This window comes from Oncorhynchus mykiss, chromosome 7 (assembly GCF_057628025.1).
Source record: "Oncorhynchus mykiss isolate SJ-2025 chromosome 7, ASM5762802v1, whole genome shotgun sequence".
NCBI lineage: Eukaryota > Metazoa > Chordata > Actinopteri > Salmoniformes > Salmonidae > Oncorhynchus > Oncorhynchus mykiss.
Genome location: NC_143028.1, coordinates 55,506,372 through 55,525,915, shown reverse-complemented (window position 1 = coordinate 55,525,915; position 19,544 = coordinate 55,506,372). Strand labels below are relative to the sequence as shown.

General features: G+C 42.2%; 1 protein-coding gene across 2 annotated transcripts in view; it reads left to right on the top strand.

Annotated features, from left to right (window-relative positions):
- The first annotated feature begins 691 nt into the window (after positions 1 to 691).
- The window catches only part of LOC110528155 (sodium-coupled neutral amino acid transporter 3), a 67,829-nt gene continuing 48,976 nt past the window's right edge, over positions 692 to 19,544 (top strand). The window contains exon 1 of one of the 2 annotated variants that reach the window (XM_036983702.2): positions 692 to 1,011. The gene's annotated coding sequence lies outside the window, so the exon portion shown is untranslated. The remainder of the gene's footprint in view (positions 1,012 to 19,544) is intronic. The other variant, XM_036983703.2, reaches the window with a different exon arrangement.

The following is a 19,544-nucleotide window of genomic DNA, read 5'->3' as shown; positions in this document are numbered from 1 at the left end:
GTCTTGGCCATAGTGGAGTTTGGAGTGTGACTGTTTGAGGTTGTGGACAGGTGTCTTTTATACTGATAACTAGTTCAAACAGGTGCCATTAATACAGGTAACGAGTGGAGGACAGAGGAACCTCTTAAAGAAGAAGTTACAGGTCTGTGAGAGCCAGAAATCTTGCTTGTTTGTGACCAAATACTTATTTTCCACCATAATTTGCAAATAAATTCATAAAAAATCCTACATTTTCTGGATTTTCTTTTCTCATTTTGTCTGTCATAGTTGAAGTGTACCTATGATGAAAATTACAGGCCTCTCTCATCTTTTTAAGTGGGAGAACTTGCACAATTGGTGGCTGACTAAATACTTTTTTTCCCCACTGTATGTAGATTTGCATAAGAATATAACTAAATCACTAAAGGAATGAGAATACATCAAATAAAACACAGTCTATTGTGTGTGATATGCTCTCTTCCATATTATTGGGTAAATTCTCTATGATCTACGATGCAGTTTAGTAATCATGCAACTACATCTTGATTTAGCCTACATTGGTGAGAAAATAGAAAAATGTATCAAAAACCAACCATGCATATGGATATCATTATTTCTGTATAGTTTATTCAACGTCCAATTAAAGTGCAGAACAAAGAAAGAAATGTAGGCTGCTACTGTATGTAGCAAGCACAGTGCATGCATGTAATTTTGTTGTGCTCTGGGAACCGCACTTGAGAGAACCAATTGATTGGAGGTTGCATGCAGTAGGCGGACCCTGGACCCACTCGACATCCCACTTTTAAGAGATCAGGAGAATTTTACTCTTGAACACATGACATTTACATAGCATTTGAGAAGGAGCGAACAGGGATCACATATATATATATATATATATATACTTTTTTTTGCCATTTAACAGGTAACAGAAAGAAGAGAAGCCACTAGATGAAGGAAAAACAGTAAAGCAGCGGAGGCAAGATCCGTGTGGAGATATCCGGAGTTGGCACAGTGGCACTCTAGTTCTCTCTGGTAAGATTATTATTCACCGTCAATTTTCAGTGGAATGAATGTATTTTCATATTCACAGTCGGCTATTCGTCACCCTCGTCATTCCCTTTGTGGTCTACTGAATATAGATTAAATATAGCTATCAAACTGTCACAACTATTCATATTATGAACCTGTTATCGAATAGGATTGCCACCTAGAGCCAAATGGTCGCTCCAATGAAAAATAATTCTGTGAAACATGTTTTGAAATGTAAGACATATCTTCTCGAATTACTTTTACCTAAAGAGTGCTGTTACATTCTTGTTACATTGTTACATTATTGTGGCGTTATATTACTGAAGTAACAGTTCTCAGACAGTGCTCGTGGATCTTGCTCTTTCGCCAGGTGATACTGTAACTTGCGCAGCCACGCTGGGTGATAATGCCTTCGTCATCTACAATTTCAAATTCTAGGTCAGAAAAAGACAGCTAGTGATCGTTCATACTTTATTCGCCATTAGTTTATGTTATACAAATGTCTGTATTCAGCATGTGGCATATTTGCCACATTTCTTCGACACTTCAATAGATGCTGTGGCATTTTTAATAGGCTATCCGTATCCCCCATCTCCGTTTACTACTTAAACCTAGCATATACTATAGCATATTGTTGGCAGATATTCCGCTATTATCATATAGGCCAGTCCAATAAAGTTATAATTTGCCCTTTGCAAATCAGGCCCCTGTAATTGACATAGCCTACAACAGAAGCCTATAGTGCATTTAGGAACACGTTTTTATATGGTGTGTTGAGTTGTATTATCCATTGTACACCCCCCACCCTGTAACTCTGGGTCACTATGCATTAGACAGATAACAAGCATTTCTAGATACACCTGGGTTTCTGAGAAGCCCCAGAGGGTGGAGCCCCTTCTGAGGGCTATTTGTAGGTAGGGCAGCAGGTGAGACTACTGTGTTTGCTGGAGCTGACAGGAGGGAGCAGGCGTGAGTTACTGTTCTGTCGGCTTGTCAAGACTACTGTTTTTATATTTGAAAAAGATGGCTCGTCAGTGAGTCATGCTCTGTCTCACTCTCTCCACCTTCACCTTCTCCCCCTCCAGCCCCCACCCCCACTCCAGAGCACTGGCTTACTGCCGAGCGGACTGAATGCTCCAGCCAGAGCTGTGTGCTTTGAACTACAGATTCACACAAGTGTGTGTGTGTGTGTGTGTGTGTGTGTGTGTGTGTGTGTGTGTGTGTGTGTGTGTGTGTGTGTGTGTGTGTGCGTGCGTGCGTGCGTGCGTGTGTTTATGTAGCGTCGTTTTTGATTGAGCTCAACTTAGTAGCATATAATATTAATTTATTTGGTGTGTAGGCTTATTGGATCAGTGGTTTGATTTTCATCCTTTGAGAGTGACATGTTTGACTGTGAACATTACTTTTTGTAATTTTGTAACTGACTGGGTGGCAGGTAGCCTAGTGGTTAGAGCTTTGGGCCAGTAACCGAAAGGTAGCTGGTTCGAATACCTGAGCTTACAATTTGAAAAATCTGTCAGTGCCCTTGAGCAAGGCACTCAAGGCCCCCCCTACAAAACCCTAATTTGCACAAATGTGATACACATTTGCGTTATGACTTGAATCACAGTTCAAGTATTGTAATAATTACCTAGTAGTGAGTGCCTTAGTAGGATAATTGTCTCACAGATGGTTTTCCATGCTCTCTCTGAATCTCAAACTTAAGTGCATTTGGTTTGTGCTGTTCATGTAATGGAATCCCACATTATAGCTCCTTGTATCATCTTCACTATGGTGGCGTGAGAGTTAATGGCCTGCTAAGTAGGTAGAGGGGTTCACTCTATCCCTATCTTATTGTATCAAAGTATTTTCTACCTTTGTAATGTATCTCCCTCTTGCCTGCATGTATTGCTCTACCTCTGCAGGAATAACAAGTCAACATGAAAGGAATTACATTTGACATTTTTGAACTCATGCAATGCAGGAAGACTGAACTCCCCTACAGAGACTTGAGGCCCAGAGATGTAGACTGTGGGAAGACATAAGCCACTGTCTTGTCAAGTGTTTTGATGCTGTGATTTGCTTTGTCTCGCTGAATTAATGAAATGATGGGAACATCAACTTCAACAACAAATTAATTTTATACTCTCAACCCCCCTCACCGTAATATGATGGTTACCTGCAGCCAGGTCAGAAATGTGTGGTAGAAACTACATTGGAGAGCTTTACGATTGGTGTGGTTATTACATATGTTATAACATGTTAATAACTTTTGTTTCCCCACATAGTTAAATCCAGCAACGGCTTACTGTGGGCTCCTGTTCAATTCAACTCAGGGGCTTTCAAAGTGTACCAGAATGAAATCAAATCAAATAAAATCAAATCAAATTTTATTTGTCACATACACATGGTTAGCAGATGTTAATGCGAGTGTAGCGAAATGCTTGTGCTTCTAGTTCCGACAATGCAGTAATAACCAACAAGTAATCTAACTAACAATTCCAAAACTACTGTCTTGTACACAGTGTAAGGGGATAAAGAATATGTACATAAGGATATATGAATGAGTGATGGTACAGAGCAGCATAGGCAAGATACAGTAGATGGTATCGAGTACAGTATATACATATGAGATGAGTATGTAAACAAAGTGGCATAGTTAAAGTGGCTAGTGATACATGTATTACATAAGGATACAGTCGATGATATAGAGTACAGTATATACGTATGCATATGAGATGAATAATGTAGGGTAAGTAACATTATATAAGGTAGCATTGTTTAAAGTGGCTAGTGATATATTTACATCATTTCCCATCAATTCCCATTATTAAAGTGGCTGGAGTTCAGTCAGTGTCAGTGTGTTGGCAGCAGCCACTCAATGTTAGTGGTGGCTGTTTAACAGTCTGATGGCCTTGAGATAGAAGCTGTTTTTCAGTCTCTCGGTCCCAGCTTTGATGCACCTGTACTGACCTCGCCTTCTGGATGATAGCGGGGTGAACAGGCAGTGGCTTGGGTGGTTGATGTCCTTGATGATCTTTATGGCCTTCCTGTGACATCGGGTGGTGTAGGTGTCCTGGAGGGCAGGTAGTTTGCCCCCGGTGATGCGTTGTGCAGACCTCACCACCCTCTGGAGAGCCTTACGGTTGAGGGCGGAGCAGTTGCCGTACCAGGCGGTGATACAGCCCGCCAGGATGCTCTCGATTGTGCATCTGTAGAAGTTTGTGAGTGCTTTTGGTGACAAGCCGAATTTCTTCAGCCTCCTGAGGTTGAAGAGGCGCTGCTGCGCCTTCTTCACAATGCTGTCTGTGTGTGTGGACCAATTCAGTTTGTCTGTGATGTGTATGCCGAGGAACTTAAAACTTGCTACCCTCTCCACTACTATTCCATCGATGTGGATAGGGGGGTGTTCCCTCTGCTGTTTCCTGAAGTCCACAATCATCTCCTTAGTTTTGTTGACGTTGAGTGTGAGGTTATTTTCCTGACACCACACTCCGAGGGCCCTCACCTCCTCCCTGTAGGCCGTCTCGTCGTTGTTGGTAATCAAGCCTACCACTGTCGTGTCGTCCGCAAACTTGATGATTGAGTTGGAGGCGTGCGTGGCCACGCAGTCGTGGGTGAACAGGGAGTACAGGAGAGGGCTCAGAACGCACCCTTGTGGGGCCCCAGTGTTGAGGATCAGCGGGGAGGAGATGTTGTTGCCTACCCTCACCACCTGGGGGCGGCCCGTCAGGAAGTCCAGTACCCAGTTGCACAGGGCGGGGTCGAGACCCAGGGTCTCGAGCTTGATGACGAGCTTGGAGGGTACTATGGTGTTGAATGCCGAGCTGTAGTCAATGAACAGCATTCTCACATAGGTATTCCTCTTGTCCAGATGGGTTAGGGCGGTGTGCAGTGTGGTTGAGATTGCATCGTCTGTGGACCTATTTGGGCGGTAAGCAAATTGGAGTGGGTCTAGGGTGTCAGGTAGGGTGGAGGTGATATGGTCCTTGACTAGTCTCTCAAAGCACTTCATGATAACTGATAAGGAACATCTCAGGATTCTAACCTATTAAACCTACAAGTATGTCTGATCAGATATAGTCAAGGCGCATTAGAGAAATCCTCAGCTATGAAAACCAAACTCTTTTATAAGTTCTGTTTGTACATTGAAGTACTTTGTAAATCCCTAGTCTGAGAGGGAAAACTACCTGTAATCTTTTTGATTGTCTGAGCTACCAAGATTAGGGAGGTAGTAAAATAAAATATTGAACAGGTGGTTAGCTTTTCTTTGGAAATGTGCATGGCATCAGTCCGGGTTTGTAAGAGCATCCACTCAAAGATCTTTGGCCTTATTTGAGCAGTTTTAAAAGAGTGTTTGAGACTCTTACTTTCACAGAGTCTTAGAATACCCAGAACACACACTTTTAGATTTGCTAAAGATAAAATGATGAAAACCTCAAATTAAATATGTCTAATTTGGTTGTGGGAATGCCTCCGGGTCCACCACACAATTCCACAACTTATATTTCATAAAGCTGTTTCATAACCACAGTCTAATAGACCAGGCTAAATCTTGTCTGAGTTTTGGAAATTGAGGCCACTGCATCAGGAAAGCTCATGTGTTTGTATCAAGTTATGTCACTCATCTGTTCAATTTAACATCTGAGGAAGTGCGTAAGAGTGCATTGATGGAGGACATCCAGAGTTACGCTCTTTCACTCGGCAGTGATCAGGGTGTCTATTAGGCACAGGATGCAGGGCTAGAATTAGAAGTAGGCCAGACTCAGAGACATGCTCTTACCCCACTGCTATGTCAATGGCCTCATTGTGACATCAGTGAGGAGAGGTACTAATCTATTTGTTTCAGCTAAGCTAACAAATAGTTGGCGTTAGTCCGTGCTTACTTGGGTGTAACCTACAGTGTCACTTGCATTGGAATTTTATGAATGTCCTACCATTTGCAAACAGGCAGTTGCAATGGCTTTTTTAATCCTGATTCCTGTGACAAATCAATGTGGCTATTTAAGCTCTAAATCTCAGCTACCTGTTTATCAGGAGTTATCCTGAGCCTATTTGCAATGAGAACAGCGGGAAATGCAGAAGTATTATTTGTTTCCCTGCTATGACCAGCTCAACAAAAAATGACTGATAGAAACTTGAAACCACTGATCATGACAATTTAGCCCATGGGGTGAAACTCCTGGACAACAGTTGTGAGTAGCCTGATTGTCCATTCCATACTGTCTATTTTACTTTGACCAGTCCTGCTTTTAGGATATGGTGTTTGTTAACGTCAGCACACAACGTCAGTTTTATATGATTGGGCGCCATTTAGGTTAGGCTATTTGATCTGAGAAATGTGCTTGTTGTAAAAAGTGTCTGTCTCATTACATGTAAAAAGTGTCTGTCTCATTACATGTAAAGTGTCTGTAGTGTCTGTCTCATTATATGTAAAAAAGTGTCTGTAGCGTCTGTCTCATTACATGTAAAAAGTGTCTGACTTATTATCTCCAGGAAAAACCACATACTCTTTCTACCATAGGCTATATCTGCTATATAGCCTAGAGATTAAAAGCACGGGGCCAGTAACTGAAAGATTGCTGGTTTGAATCACTGAGCTGACTATGTGAAAAATCTGTTGATGTTCCCTTGAACAAGGCACTTAACCCTAATTGCTCCTGTAAGTCACTCTGGTTAAGAGTGTCTGCTAAATGACTAAAATGTAAATTTCTGTTACATGATTTTGTGACGGAAAGTTGGTGGAGCACCACAGCGATGCGTCTCTCCAACAGCACCCCGGAGAGGCGTGCTGGGAATGGACAATCAAAATATTTTGCTCCCCTGCCTTTGACAAAGTGGCCACTTCTTATCACAGGGCGACATCAACTCTCACCGAAAAAGCCCATATGCCACTCATAGAGATAAATAGTAATTGTTTTTAGGCAGAATTACGTGAGGTTTATACACTGTATATACACACCATATACACATTCACTCACACACACTACATTGGCACTCCTACACAAAACCCACACACATTCACATACACTACATACGCACACAACACACACATGCATACTGACACAACACAAACACACATACACACACATTACACACACACACATGCATATACTCATCATTTTACTCTTAGTACTATCTATCTTGATGCCTAGTCACTTTACCCTGCTTTCAGGTTCATACTGTATCTACCTCAAATACCTTGTACCTCTGCACATTGATCTGGTACTATACTCAGCAAAAAAAGAAACGTCTTCTCACTGTCAACTGCGTTTACTTTCAGCAAACTTAACATGTGTAAGTATTTGTATGAACATTACAAGATTCAGCAACTGAGACATAAACTGAACAAATTCCACAGACATGTGACTAACAGAAATTGAATAAAGGGGGGGTCAAAATTAAAAACAACTGTCAGTATCTGGTGTGGCCACCAGCTGCATTAAGTACTGCAGTGCATCTCCTCCTCATGGACTGCACCAGATTTGCCAGTCCTTGCTGTGAGATGTTTCCCCACTCTTCCACTAAGGCACCTGCAAGTTCCCGGACATTTCTGGGGGGAATGGCCATAGCCATCCCCCTCCGATCCAACAGGTCCCAGACGTGCTCAATGGGATTGGGATCCAGGCTCTTCCCTGGCCTTGGCAGAACACTGACATTCCTGTCTTGCAGGAAATCACACACAGAACGAGCAGTATGGTTGGTGGCATGTTCATGCTGGAGGGTCATGTCAGGATGAGCCTGCAGGAAGGGTACCACATGAGGGAGGAGGATGTCTTCCCTGTAACGCACAGCGTTGAGATTGCCTGCAATGACAACAAGCTCAGTCCGATGATGTTGTGACACACCGCCCCAGACCATGACGGACCCTCCACCTCCAAATCGATCCCACTCCAGAGTACAGGCCTCGGTGTAACGCTCATTCCTTCGACGATAAACGCGAATCCGACCATCACCCCTGGTGAGACAAAACCGTGACTCATCAGTGAAGAAGACCACTTTTTGCCAGTCCTGTCTGGTCCTGCGTCGGTGGGTTTTTGCCCATAGGCAACGTTGTTGCCGGTGATGTCTGGTGAGGACCTGCATTACCACAGGCCTACAAGCCCTCAGTCCAGCCTCTCTCAGCCTATTGCGGACAGTCTGAGCACTGATGAAGGGATTGTGTGTTCCTGGTGTAACTCGGGCAGTTGTTGTTGCCATCCTGTACCTGTCCCGCAGGTGTGATGTTCGGATGTACGTATCCTGTGTAGGTGTTGTTACACTTGGTCTGCCACTGCGAGGATGATCAGCTGTCCGTCCTGTCTCCCCGTAGCTCTGTTTTAGGCGTCTTACAGTACGGACATTGCAATTTATTGCCCTGGCCACATCTGCAGTCCTCATGCCTCCTTGCAGCATGCCAAAGGCACATTCACGGAGATGAGCAGGGACCTTGAGTCAGTAGAAAGGCCTCTTTAGTGTCCTAAGATTTCATTACTGTGACCTTAATTGCCTACCTTCTGTAAGCTGTTAGTGTCTTAACGACCGTTCCACAGGTGCAAGTTCATTAATTGTTTATTGTTCATTGAAGAAGCATGGGAAACAGTGTTTAAACCCTTTACAATGAAGATCTGTGAAGTTATTTGGGTTTTACGAATTATCTTTGAAAGACAGGGTCCTGAAAAAGGGCCATTTCTTTTTTTTGCTGAGTTTAGCTCCATTCTTGTGTATTTTATTTTATTTCTCTTGTGTTACTATTTTATTTGTATTGTATTTTTAAAAGCTTTTCACATGTGAGTTCCAAATATCTCTAACGGTTGCCCCAATGTGAGTTTATTTTATGCATGTTACGCAACAGGACAGTTAACCCGCGCTGCCCGCTAATTATCTATAGGCTATGTTTCAACTTCTACATTTCAAATGATTTTCAAACAGGTTTTATTTTCTGACAACAGTTTGAATTGAGGAGTGTTGCGCCTCCTCATTAATTCACATAAGAAGTAGCTCATTTCACTATTGCGGACAATTTATGTTTGAGATCTTTACTGAGCTGGGCAAACTTCTCTCTTCATCGAGAGCCCAAGCACTTCCCCAATGTTTCCCCACATCAAGTATGAAGACATTGCGCATCTCCAGTCAGAACAGACTTTGTTTGCACAAACCTTTGCGCCCTGGCACATTTTCTGGCTGGTGGCCGTATTGCCTTCATTGTTGTTTTCCTTACAAATAATAACTTTGGACATGTGTGCATTCCTATCAAAGTAAGGACCTTATTTTCTGTATATAGTGTTCTTGTTTCTACTGTAGCATAACGTATGTATGTATGTTTTATTCACGTTTTCAAGTACTGGTGACAGGTCATGCGTTCCGATTCCTGCACGAATTGTAATGGACACATATGATTTGTGTAAAATAATTTTTTGAAGATTGTACTGATTATGATGAGCTAATGCTAAGCTATTTTCCAGCTATGTGTGGCGCCATGTTTGTTGACATCATACAATGCATTATGGTTGTCACGTAAGCGTCTCTCAGACCAAAGATGTTATAACAAGGGATAGTTCACTCGACTAACTTATGGTACTTTCAAGACAGCTGGGAACTTGAATACGAGGTCAAATCATGACGTCAGTGATCTTCAGGTCAGAAGGTCAGAGCCCTAGAAAGAGGCCTAAGTTCCCGAGTTGGAATTCCGAGATTGATGACCGTTGAAAAGATTTTCTCCAGTTAGAGCTTGTTTTTTCACAGTTCCCAGTTGTCTTGAACGCATTGAAGTGGAAGTTGTAGATTTCCAAATTCACAGTTGTTTTGAACGAGGTATCAGATTGTAACTATGGTACCTCAGGGTTGCCAGCTCACACCCCCCTTTCCAGGGTTTATTTTTATTCAGTGTATAAACTTGCCCTGTGTTTGCCCCCCATTTATTGATAATTCCCCCATCATAGTGATATTTCCTGCATTATATCCCCCCAAGCTATCTTCCACCGATTTCTATCACCCATGGACAAAAAACTGTCACAACTCCTACCGAAGGTGGCTCCCCTTCCTGTTCGGGTGGCGCTCGGCGGTCGTCGTCACCGGCCTACTAGCTGCCATTGAACCATTTTCCCCTTTCTGTTTATTGGTTTCACCTGTTTTGTGTGTAGGCTGATTAGTCGGGCTATGTTAGCCAGTAGGCCCTCCTGCTCTTTGTACAGGATTGTTTTGTGTGTAGGCTGATTAGTCGGGCTATGTTAGCCAGTAGGCCCTCCTGCTCTTTGTACAGGATTGTTTTGTGTGTAGGCTGATTAGTCGGGCTATGTTAGCCAGTAGGCCCGCCTGCTCTTTGTGCGGGATTGTTTTGTGTTCCTACTGTGCACGTTTGATGTTGACGTGTTTCGTTCGTGGGCTTTTCTCCGGACTGTTTGAGTCCCTGTGTTTGGGGCATTTGTTTTGTGTGTGCTCTGTGTTTCGTGGGGTGGCTTATGTTCGCTGTGTGTGCAATAAAAAGCACTACCCTGTACTCTCTGCTTCCTGCGCCTGACTTCGCACCCACTACACCCAGAACGTTACAAAAACACCCAACACAAATGAAATGAAACCCCCCAAAATGGTTTCATCCCTGTTTAGCTTTCACGCTATGGTTAGGCTAGGTAGTAGGCTTGTATTTGGGGTGAGGATCTGTGAGGTGATAACATTTTATTTGCTTTGTGATTTGTCAAAAATGGTAAATGACTTGTCAAGTCATGTGCTCTAGTTCTTGTATGCACTGTGTACAAGTACATCGAAGATTTGTAAAATGCTGAAAAGTGGCCAAACTAAATTCATATTTTTCAGGCAATGGGCTTTGACTTTGACTTTATTTATTAGCGTCTTGTAGTGAATGGCATTCTGGGATTAGGGAGTTTTCTCTTTTCAAACATAAACAAAAATGTAGCTGCTGTTAGCTTAGCTGACATGCATCTCTTCTCTAAACAATATTACATTTCTCTGGTGTGCTCACCAGAGTTGTGGTACATTCTTAACAAGTCTAGCTGTTAGGTCGCTAACTTATGATTTGTTTTTTGTCAGCGCAACCTTATTGAGACTGGTTTATGGGATGAGTTTGGCTGTGGATGTGTTCCATGTGATGCTTGGATGATGTAGTTCGCATTTGTCTTTTACAGTAAAAGGTGAAATTTAAGAATAAAGTTGTGAATAGCTTTATTTCCCAGCAGTACAAAACATTGTTTAGATGCTTTTCAGATAACAATGCTGTTTAGACAGGTTTGTTGCATCATATATTCTGTTGCTGCTGTTCCAGTCACATATTTGTGATGGTACGTAGCAGGGACCAGTCAACTATGATCACAAATATGTGATCGTATGCATTGAAGGGGTAAACTGTGCATCGTTGGGGGGCTCGTAAGCAAGCATTTCGTGGTAAAGTCTATACCAGTGTATTCGGCGCATGTGACAAACAACATTTGGTTTTATGTGTTGTTGGAGGTGCGTCTTTGTCAGTTTAGCAAGGAAAATGCCGCACTCATCAATCTGTTGCCATAGTGGCTGCCTAATCTTGCCTAAAGGGTGGGCCGGCCCTGGTAATTTGTGACTTGTGTGCTTTAAACAATGTAAATGTGTTGATTGCTAGGCATACAAACAATATTATTTCTTGACACATTTGAAACAAGGTCTAGTTGTGGCCGCAACCGGACTAGATTGTGAACAACTCTTGACGGAATGCATTGCTTGACTGACGTGAGGTAGATAAGCACAATATGTTTTGGTTCTACAAAATAGTAATGAATTCATTGCATTCAGTCTTGCACCATGTGATAAATGACCAGTTCTAAATAGGTATTTTTCTTCTCTATGCTGTTGTTGCTGACTGCAGCATGATCTATTTTACATTTGGTCGGACCATGTCTCTAGGGGCGCTGAGCCGGAGGAGTGCGTATTAATCCTGATGTAGTAATTGCGGCCGGCAGGGTCGTCACTGGTTACCACAGCCACAAAGTCATAAGCCCTGCCTATTTCTACAATTTATCTTATAAAAATCAGATTTTTTCATACATTTTTACCATAATAGCCAATTCTGACTTTGTGGCTGTGGTAACTAATGAAAGCCGTCCCGAAGGTCAAACAAAAGACAAAATGAACAAGTCAATAAGAAAAACAAATCATGACTCTCAAGCAGTGCTTCATTTGTAAATTGGAAGGTCCAGGAACACATAGTGAACGTGAGAAGGAGGATTATTTGGGGGGGCTCTGAGGTACCGGAACACATTGAGAAAAAAGTGTCAAACACAACAGCGCAGCAGACAGAGTAAACAGGGAAGTAGCCTACCATCTATGGTGATGAAATGGACAGCACCCTCCAAGGTGCTGATTAATTCAAAGCATTTTAGACGTGACTTCAGTATGCCCACATACTTTAGTATAGTTAAGGGGCAAGTCAGAATTTCTTCTAGCTTAATCTAGACATCAAATGTAGAGCAAAATTCTTAGACGATACTGCAGAACACACGCCATATGCATACGTACATACTCAGCTGTGGGGCTTACAAGACATGTGGCAGTAGAACAAATATCACAATATCGGAATATAACTTCAAATGTAGGCTACACCAGAACACACATATGAGAATATATAGGCCTCGTGCCTATGTGATAATATGAAGCACATATTCAGATTACAAACTTGTTCTGTACTATGAAGGTAAAGTTCTACCTTAGTTTTCAAAACCTTCCACAATGACTCTCCCCATGTCAAATCCATTTAACTCCTGAGAGTTCTTGCTTAATTAAAGCCACGAGCAGGCCTGTGGTTGTGACGTTTAGCCTCCTAAAGCTGTTCTGAAGACTCATTTTTAGTGTTAACTATAACCTGGGTGTCCCCTCTAGCCTTGTCTATAAGGCTTGCTGCCACCAAATGCGCCTTGGTTCAGGCACATTTCAAAACCTTATTTCTGGGGGCTCTTTGTTTGGTTTTTTAATTAAATATATATATATATATATAATATATATATATATATATATATATATATATATATATATATATATATATATATATATATATATATATTATGTGTTTGGCATAGGATGTTAATTTACTGTACATTCATTCCACCCACTGTTTTTCTAGAATAATACCTCCAGTCGTTTCTAGTGCACCACCTTCTTCCAATTTTGATTTCTGCATGACAAGGGGTTATACGTTTTTCTTATCCATTTTTTTATGTGGCTTTCCCTCTATTCAAATTCAGTAGGAAGACGATACTTGACGTAATTTTACGTAGGGACCTCTTCACGAGCTGACCACCATTACCAAGACCTGTGTCAAGATCAGTTACTTACAACACCAGCCCTCCCCATAACCTCTATGTACAAATAAGAAAGCAGGTCTGAAATCAGTGTGGCATGATAGGATGATTTTGCAGAAGGATCACTGCGTTTTTACATGATGATCTTTCTGGGGGGCAGAAGAAATAACGAGGAGGCAACTTGATTTAAAGTTGATCGCTTTTATTATAATGTCTACAGTGCAAACAGTGAAACAATAAATAAGTCATACCGGATCCGGGCAAATAGGTGCCGGAACAAACTAAGTAAAATCTGAGAGGTGCCACTCAAATTTCGCATTGCTCTCAAGTCAGTAAAAACAGTCATTAAAAAAGAACGAAACGTTCACGAACTGCACATAGTAGTGACGTTTTCCATTCTGAATGGATCACTCTGTCCTCACTCAGCAGAGCCCTACATTTCTGTTTCTAAATCCTCGTTTCCATTGGCACTTTGAAGTCAACCTGGTTAGGACTGTCCTTGGTGGGCTAGCTCGAATCGCATTTCCACTGCCTCCAGAAATGAAAATGTATTTAATGTTGCTAGAGAGCCAATATGTGACTGTGCAGCTGACTATGCTAATGTTGCTAGCTAGCTAGCAAGATCTTGAATATTTTAATTCCCCCTCACTATGCTGTAACTAACGTTACCCCATGTATTTAGAGCCATATATTTAGCTTGCTAACGTTAGCTAGCTAGCTAAATGGTTAGTGTCATCGGTAGCTACCATAACAGAATAGCTAGTTTAATTCCTACCTTGCTTGCCATAGCATTGGCTATTGGCTAGCTAGCTAATCAAGAAAACCAACAGGTTTGATATGATGTAGATAGCTAGCTCAATACGACCTGGCAGCTAAAATTCCTGCTAGCTCATGTTAGCTAGCTTGCTTGTTTCAACTAATTTGCTAGCTAATGTTAGGTAGCTAGCATTCGAGGACTGACTGTTCTCATAAACGTTTTTTGAGAAGTGCAAAATGTATGAAGGATCCAGCTATGGTGTAATTTCTGTCATGACTGACTACTGCAGTACTGCTTGTCAGTGTGCTAACAGCAACAAACCCAGACGAGCTAGCTAAATGTGTCATCATCCAGCAGTGATCAGCTGGTGGTTTCATAGTAAAGGCATCACCAACCCAAATTCTAATCGAGCTGGCACCAGTTGTGAAACTGGGCTGCGCTGGCCCAGGTTTCCCTCGACCCAGCTCAAATTTGAAAATTCCATTCGAAGCCAGCTCGAATTTGGTCTTAATTTGGCCCTAATTTTAAGTGCCAGTGGAAACAGGGCTTAAATAGAATGGTCTGAGCCGAGCCAGAGCTTTGTTTGGGGTTCTAATTTAGGCTATGGCACACATCTCACAGTTCTTAGAATGGAGGCCTAGTACTTATCTCAGCTGTTTTGTGAACTATAAATGCTTTTGAAAGAATTGAACATAAAGCCCTTGTGCTCACAAGTCCCATGACAGTGGAGTTAGCCTAGCCCTAGACCCACCTGGTACCATGGCATGTGATGTAGCTGGGTCCACGCTGCTGAACCATGGTGGAGGCCACTCGCTGAATTTCCAGCTGGATGGTTGCCCCTGAGATAATCTCTCTCCTCATCCATGTGCTAGAGTAGGGGTGGCAGGTAGCCTAGGCATTGGGGCAGTAACTGAAAGGTTGCTAGTTCTAATCCCTAAACTGACAAAGTAAAAATGATTCTGTCCCTGAACAAGGCAGATAACTGACTTGCCCAGTTAAATAAAGGTTAAAAATAAATAAATAGAGAGGATGTGGAGGAACCAGCAGAATTTGCTCCTTTGTTTGGGGCCACATGACTGGATGAGCTGGCACTGAGTGGTGCAGGAGGAGCCTCAGCCATACATACAGGCTACAAGCCCATGTGCTGACTATCCTCTGCCATTTTCACAGCTGACACAAGCATACCATCTAGCCATATGGAGGTTTCCTCATGGGTCCATGCCTGATACTGCTTTGCCAATGCTCTCATTTTTGCCGAGCATCCTGCCCAGTGCCACAAACAAGCTGACTTGTGCTATGGATGTTTGGAGCCACAGTGTAAACTATACAGCCGGCTAGCCCTGTGAACTTATAGGAAAGTACTTCTGACGTTGGTACAGTCTTACCTGTTTGGCGAAGACTGATCAATTTCTTGAGGAAATTTGAGTTATGGTACATTTTCTGTGTCGAAAACGATTAAATGTACTTATGTACTTGTGTTTGTTTTAAAGTGGTGTTTTTTGCGTGTTTTTTTACACTTAACCTGAATCCTTCCTTCCTACTCTAACATAATATACAAGAGAAATTGAGCTGTTGTACTGTATGAATGAACAGACATTCCACTAAACCGTTAGAACTTGAGTTAGAACACTGTTCATGTACTTCAGGCAAGTTCTTTCCTTAAATGTTCCATGTGAGGATTGTGACAGCTTGACACAGCATAGTTTTTTTTTACTAAACATCTGACAGAATGACGTATAGCAGCTAATAAGGCTCAGCATCTTTAGTCTGTCCTTCCACATAATTGTCAGAGTGATCTCGAACTTAGTGCACACTCATGAACCAGTGGGATATTTGATCAATCATATCATTGTTCCACGTTATAGCTAGCCTCTTATCTGTTCAGCAGTCATACAATCTATTGGGAAATGATTTTAGACTCCAGGTGTCATGACATTTCCAGTGGAAACATATCCATGGAAACCTTTTCTGGTGGAAACCTTTTCAGCCATACAATTTGTCTTTGTTCCTTTACAAAGAAGTGAAGGAAAGAATGCAGTCGTCTACCTTATGAAGCCACAATTCTTGTTCTCATTCTGACAATGTTGATCCTGGTATCAGTATTTACAAACACCTATATCTGACCAATACACCTGAGCCAGGTCCCTCTCACCTGTTTTACATAATCTGTTCGGTCTGCCATTCCACTGTATTGTGGAAACACTGCTCATATGTTAAGCCCTCTTCTTCTGGTCTGCTACTAGTGACCTACACTGCCATCTGCCAATATTACCTGACCTCTCAACTGTTGTCCTTTGGTCTGTGTTTACACTGTCGACCAACTTAGTTTCGCTCTGATATACTGTACCACTGGGTCTCTATCCTTCTACATGTATCATTAGTCTCGTACCTGTACTCAATAGGGCGAATCCTATCTTCCACTTAATTTTCACTGAGTGTTGGTGTCAATGGGAGACTAAGTGAGCATTTTGACTTAAAAGTGGACGTTAGGATTTCCCCCTATGTTTCTTACCAGTGTTCTCTACCTGTGTTCTACATGCTGAACCTCATACCTGTGTGCGTGAGGATGTGATGCGGGTTGCTCTATAAATAAATCACATTTCCAGTCACCCAGCTGCAGCTCCTTCTTCACGCAGCCCAGCCAGCCAGCCGTAGGACACTGGAACCACACAGCTCAGCTCTACTCCCTTCCAAACACCTCCACGCTGCATTAGAGTTAATCCACAGATACACACCTATTCAAACACACACAAACACACACTGCCGACACCCTGAGCCCACAGGCCGCATACACACACGCACATATACAGGGGCGTCATGCATCCAAAAAATCTGAGGGAGCACAAAGTATGTGAGGATGGCCGGCAGATGGTCTGGATGGGGGCTAGGCCTAGAAGATGGACAATTTTGCATTTTTCAAACACCTGAAACAGCTATTTCCTGTAATCTAGAGCCATAATAATTATGTTTAATGCTATGTCAAAAATATGTATATTTTTCTGCATATCTAAGCATACCTATTGAGCTGCCTGAATCTCTGATAAAATCTGGGTAAAAGATTGAAAGGAATTTGAGTCTTATTCAGTACATTTAGTAATTGCTTGGTTTTCTAAAGTCTACCGACCTTGCAAGCAGGTATGTCAGCTAAGATGCAATACATGGCTATTTCAGCCACACCCATTGCTGACAGGTGTGTACAATTGGAAATACAGCCATGCAATATTTATAGATTAACTTTGGCAGTAGAATTGCCTTACTTAAGAGCTCAGTGAATTTCAATGTGGCAGCATCATAGGATGCCACTTTTCCAACAAGTCAGTTCATCAAATTGGTCAACTGTAAGTGCTGCTATTTTGAAGTGGGAACGTATGGGAGCAACAACGGCTCAGCCGCAAAGTGGTATGCCACACAAGCTCAAAGAACGGGACAGCTGATTGCTGAAGTGCGTAGCGTATAAAAAACGCCTGTCTTCGGTTGCAACACTCATTACCGAGTTCCAAACTGCCTCTGGAAGCAACTTCATCACAGGAACTGTTCGTCAGGAGCTCGTGAAATGGGTTTCCATGGCCAAGCAGCTGCAGATTTTCTGTGTGCCTGTTAGAAGCCTGTTTTCCAGATAAGGGCCTGATTCCAAGCTATTGCTGTGGTTGCAATACTGTGTATTTCCCAATCTCTTCATCACAATGTTTATATTCCAGCCTTCATTTCTATGAGTAATGTGTGATGTATCAGATTAACAGAAAAAGGAGGGAGTATTCGAGTGAGAGAGAGAGAGAGCGTTGAGGAGCATCTCAGACTGACAAATTGAGTTCCCAGTTAATCTCCAATTCACACAGATGGCGGATCACACTGGGAGTCAGAGGCATGTAATAGCAAGAGCAGTAGCCATGGGGCACAAGTCTGTGATGTGAAAGGGTGAGAGGATGTCTGTTACAGCATCAGACGTGTCTTACTCTGAGGCTCTGTGTTCTGTTAGTGTCTCAGCAACCTCACCTGTCATTCCATGTATTGGTCTGTGAGTGACTGGGACTACACTTTGAAACAAAATATTCAAGGCACATAGAGTGGAGCTGAAGGGTCCCATGTGTACTGTAGATTGTTTCAGTTGGTTAAGTACTTAATTTAGCAGTCCAGTCACAAGAGCATGGTTATACTGCTGAAATAAGGCCAAGTAGTAGGCTGAAAGGAAAGCTGATGATTACAGCTGGTGCCAGCGTATCCCCCTCGCACATAAGTATTTGTGGAATTAAATGAATATAGCAATGTGGATGAGTGTGAAGCACACCCTTCTGATTGCTGTGTGTGTAGAACGAGAATAAACAGATGGCTGTTCAGCCCATCCACAATGTCTACCAGCACGTTTCATAACTAACTGTTTACCAAGCAGGGTTATTCCAGGAGTCCTCTACATCCATCCATCCCCATCCATCCATCCATCCATTCACACTTGCTTTTGCTGCTGCTCAAAAGGCCTCTGTGTGTGACATGGAGGGGCTATTCTATTTTTAGCAGCATAGTGTGTGTGTGTGACAAGCATGGGAAGTTAAATCCTGATTTCCCGTCTGAGTGAGAGTGGCTCTGGTCTAATCTAGTCATCCTATGGACAGACATAGACAGGCTGTCAGAAGCCCCTAGACTCTCCTCTCCACGGTTTCCTCTTAAACATGGCCGGCCACACAGGGAGAGACGTCTATTAGCAGCTCATAAGAGACATTTTGTGGAAAAGTGTAATCTCTTAATCTGTTGTAAATCTCTCCACACTGAACATTCAGCCCGCTAGAGAGAGATAAGATGTTTTCTAGTCGGACACGTTGTCACTCAGGGCCCAGGGGATTTCAGTTTGACAGGTAGCTAGGCGGAAAAAATGAAATAAGTCAGTGGCACAATATGAGATTTTATTTTTGGGCAAACAGTTTAGGGATGTGGCTGGAGAAAATAACTACTTTCAAATTCATAGACAGGGCTATGGATGCAAGGACCATCCATGAGATCAAAATAATACTTTTTTAACCATGCTTTGAAGCCATACAGTGTTTTCTTGCAATTACATTGTTTACAAACAATTAAGTAAAACAAGATCCTATTTTGGGTTCTGATGGGGTTAGACAGTTGAACTAAACTCATGAGGCATTTACAAGGTATACTCTTCAAGAATCAATGGGTATATGTGACCCCCACCTGTTTTTGGTCTTATGTTCAAATATATATATATTTAAAAAAAAAATATATATATATAAATAAAGTTGAAGTCGGAGGTTTACATACAGTTTAGCCGAATACATTTAAACTCAGTTTTTCATAATCCCTGACATTTAATCCTAGTAAAAATTCCCCGTTGAATTTGGCTGTTGACGAGGTGGGACGTTAGCATACCCTAGAGAGGTTAACTTTGGTCAAATGTTTTGGGTAGCCTTCCACAAGCTTTCCAAAATAAGTTGGATTAATTTTGTCCGATTCCTCCTGGCAGAGCTAGTGTAACTGAGTCAGGTTTGTAGGCCTCCTTGCTCGCACACACTTTTTCAGTTTAGCCCACAAATTTC